The sequence below is a fragment of the Limulus polyphemus genome, unplaced genomic scaffold (genome assembly GCF_000517525.1).
Source record: "Limulus polyphemus unplaced genomic scaffold, Limulus_polyphemus-2.1.2 Scaffold138, whole genome shotgun sequence".
Taxonomy (NCBI): domain Eukaryota; kingdom Metazoa; phylum Arthropoda; class Merostomata; order Xiphosura; family Limulidae; genus Limulus; species Limulus polyphemus.
This window is the reverse complement of record NW_013665748.1, coordinates 271292-275732: the sequence shown is the minus strand read 5'-3', so window position 1 is coordinate 275732 and position 4441 is coordinate 271292. Positions and strand designations below refer to the sequence as shown.

Here is a 4441-nt window from a genome sequence, read left to right as displayed (position 1 = left end):
TTTAGTTAAGTATACTATTAATATTACGTAAGTAATTACTAACAACTAAGTAACTTTAAGTTACGTACTTACTAACTAATAGTTATATATATATATATATATATATATATATATATATATTCACTCAAGAGACATACAAGCCAAAATTACAACTTATATACTTGTCAATCATATTTTTCAGTTAAGCTAAAACCCAAATTCAAATAAAAAAACCTTGGCTCTCATTTCTAAGTATTGGTATATAAAATTTTAACTAGAAGAATATGTGTACCAGAGTACAAATTAGAACTAATTCAAATTACTTTTGAACTGTGGTAATTTGATAGTTATGGGATATTTGAATTCTTAATCAAAATAATTTTGGTTGGTGCTGATTTGCATTAATGCTTCAACTACTCATTAAAATCTACTCAAATGTTGATTCAAACCATTGGTTATTTCTAGTTAGTACAACAAATGCAATACAAGATTTTTATCTTTACACATTCAAATCCTAAGCAATTGTTCAAAACAAACTGTCAACAATTTTCAATAGGGCAAACCCTCTCAGAATGTTAGCAATTTATATATAAAGAACACTATTGTGTGTAGCAGTAAGTGAAAAGCAACAATAAATGAAACAAATTATCAGAAGCCGTGAAATAAGTCAAACTACTTTGTACACATTCATACATCTTCAGTTTCACCTTGTCTTCAAAAGACAATGCAAGACTTATGAGAATGCACAGTATGTATCAAAACTAGTTTCTCTCCTTTCAGTTCTTCAGATAATTATTCTAATGTATTGTGGATTTTTACTAACCTCTTTAAAATTTCAATTAGAATACATCTATTTCACTATTACAAATATTAAAAATTTTTCACTGTACCTCTTTCAAACATCTCACACGTAATAGCTTTAATATTATTTTACATATAATTTGTGCACATGGTAGTTGGGTCTGCCACACACACTTTGCACATGTTCAAATATTAAATATCTAATTAAAACTTGACAAGTTTACACTGCAAAAATGTGGCACAAGTTGCAAATCATCTAATGCAAAAATGAAATTATGGCAGGCCCATTGCTGATGTCAAGACTCAAGTTAAACTATGTTTTCAACCATAGGGATAACTGTAAATTGTATGTCTCCTAGTGTAACTCAGGATTCTACAGCTCATGGCCCAAAACATTTCATTTTATGTCACTGAGATTTTTTAAGCATAAAATATCTATTGCATTTTTCTTAGTCATCAACACTAATACTGGGCATGGAAACCAAAACAAACATTGAAACGGTGATTTCAAATGAGCATTCAATACTTCAGCTTTGAAGGGAAAGGAAATCCATCTTTTCTTTCTTCTTAAGTAAATGTCACATTACACAAAACTTATTGTAAATTTTATACTTTAACAATAGAATACGTTTCCTTATGAGATCAACTGTTGAAGTTTTTTAATGCAATTAAGATACACAGTTCTAGCTCTTTTTCACTGGACGACACTCGCTGACAATGACAATGGTCAGTAGCCTATGTCATAAAATGCAGTATTATTTAAACATGAAAAACATAGATCATTTATCATATGTACCTATTGCCAAGTATCGGTATTATTATAAACTGCAGTTTAAAGCAGTCTTCATACCAGCATTTTAAAACTGATTTCATGACATAAAGCGGTCAATTAAATTTTCACAACATGAAAGTTTTGTGTTATGTTACACTGGGGAGAAAATAAATAAATTGTGAATTTTATTTGTACTTCGACTTTCACGACCGTTGTCAACGTCTATGACTAATGCATTTTTACGAACACTGAGCGTGATCTTAACTTTAATATGTCACAATTCATACCAGTATTTATATTTTCAGTTCCAATCTTACCCCATTTACAATTCTTCTTACAGTCCTACGACTAAGCTCTGTCATTAAAACAGGTATAACTAAGGCTCATGTAAACACGGTAACTTAACTTTGTTGTTTGCAAAGAACGGAAATTGTTTTATATTAATACTACTTTTTTTCTACAAGAGGGTGATCAGTAAATATTTAGTTTTGTAAATTGTTTTATATCACTAGAAAAATATAAACGGATTCCAATAATATTTTGTATGGATAATGTGTAATGTTTGTTTGTTTTTTATTTCAAGTCCAATACTATAAATTTGGATCATAAATTGTTTAAGACTGCTTCAGTCTAGGTTCAGAAATTTTACAAAAACTAAAATTATAATATTATTAATCACAGTTTTACATTTAAATTTGCCCTCCAGTGGTTTAGCAGTATGTCTGCAGATTTACAACGCTAGAAACCGGGTATCGATACCCGTGGTGGGCAAAGCACAGATAGCCCACTGTGTAGCTTTGTGCTTAACTTCAAATAATGACATTTATATTTTTGTAGCTATCCAAAACTCGGTTTCTGTTTAATATTGAATGCACAATAAGAATATTCATACAATTTTTTAAATAATCACGTCATTTTTTTTCTGAAAAATGTTTTTGTTTTGCTTTCTTTTATTTATATGGACCGGACTGTAATTCAGGTAAAGACATTTTCTTACCCATATTCTTCCTAAGCGCCCAGAAAACGGGAGCAAAATGACATATATTTTTGGGATGTAAATAAATTCTACAGTATATCATGTAAAATACTACTGTACTGATCTAATAGCTGTTGTATCATCGCGATCCCAACAGCTTCTGCAAATTTGCGTAATAATGTGCGTAGAGTGGGCAGTTCGAATAGTAGCATGGTTAGTGCAAACCCACAGTAAATGGAACAAACTGTTAGAAGTCCTTTGTCTCACGTTGGTTTTAATGTCAGGAAAACTGGTCATCAACGTCCAGTGATCCGGAACACAGGAGGTCGGAAAACTGTTTGAAAGTGACCTCGGGAGGTGTTAGTATTAGGTAAGCAAATTTCTTCTTTTTTATATAATTATCCGTTTTATATAAAACTCTCGATTATTTTCATTCGATCTGATGACAGACTGTTTCATATGGAAAGAATAGCGTTATTTGTGTTTCCGTATTTGATGTCCATAAACTCTTGTGCCATTAATTTTTCCCGTTTCACCTACATAACCATTTATACAGAATTGTCATGTTATAATATAAACGCCTTGTATTTTATCTTCAGACGTTATTGTTTTTGGAGTTCGGTAATCTCTAATGGTGTTCGAATATTTATCAACTTAATATGAAAGGTTGTGTGTATTGTAATTTTGTTTATCTTTTTTTCTTTAGATATGTTAATTTCGCATTTACGAAAGGCATAATATGATCATAATCATAAGTGCCCATTTTCAGACCGGAAGCTAAGAGCCTAGAAAAATGGTTTTACACAACTGAGTATAAAGAAAAGGTTTGATGGTATATTTGGGTAGAGTAGACCTTCCTGTTCATTGTACAATTTGCTGTGGAATCAGATTGTGGTGTCAGTTTTTTTATAGAGGCCATTTTCCAATATGGCCGCCATAGGAATCATGATTTCACGTATTTGACCATAACTTCTGTACTAGATGAAAATTTGATGTGATTTCAAACTCTATTCAATTGTAATTGACTTCACAGTCCATGAGGATGCAGAACTGAACATAAAAAAAATTAAAATATGTAGATTATATTTCAAAATGGCCGCCATTTATGGGTAAATATTACTTTTTTTATCAAGTTTGTACAGAAATCTTATTTCTAACCTTAAATTATGTCAAGTATTGGCTAGTTTGGGCCAATTATACACTTACTTCTATATGTGATATGTGACTAACCAATTGACAACTCAGAATGTCTCCCTTGTGGTTTTCTCATCCATTTTAAAATGTTGGGAGGCCATCTCATTCTTTCGAACCAAAATTTCAAGCAGGTAGGTATGAATTTAGTCTGCTCCAAAGTTCATATTTTTTAGATCGAAATACAGCTTTGTTTGGAAGTTTGCGTAAAGCTAGTCATCACCACCCACCACCAACTCTTGGGGTACTCTTTTACCAATGAATAGTGGGATTGACTTTATAATGCCTCATGGCTGAAAGGCCGAGCATGTTTGGTGAGATGGGAATTCGATCCTGCAACCCCCAGACTGGAAGTCGAGCATCCTAACCACCTCGTTATGCCAGGCTGAAATTGAAATACAACTTAGTTACTAAGCTTAATAAATTATAGTGGAATTCTGTGGTATCGATATAGTAATTTATTATTTTTTGGTTATTCAACTGTATACATAAAACTTTTAAAAAATTATTTCATTTCATATCCTCCATGTGCAAAATTTTAAAAGGGAACCTACAACAAAGCAGCAACTGAGTACAAAGGACGTATCCTGTAGAGATTCGTTAGTGAAAGTAACAGATAAAATATAAAGTTCTTCCTTATGAAACATTTCATAAATATCTGGATATTATAAAGATTTTGCACGTGAAATTTGAAAATTTTCTGATTTATAAAAATATTTTTA

At 31.3% G+C, this 4441-nt stretch overlaps 1 long non-coding RNA gene across 2 annotated transcripts in view; it reads right to left on the bottom strand.

Annotated features, from left to right (window-relative positions):
• LOC106474366 overlaps positions 1–1977 on the bottom strand; it is an 8215-nt gene extending 6238 nt beyond the window's left edge. Inside the window, exon 1 of one of the 2 annotated variants that reach the window (XR_002608909.1) lies at positions 1840–1977. This is a non-coding gene — a long non-coding RNA (uncharacterized LOC106474366). The remainder of the gene's footprint in view (positions 1–1839) is intronic. The other variant, XR_001291743.2, reaches the window with a different exon arrangement.
• Positions 1978–4441: the final 2464 nt, after the last annotated feature.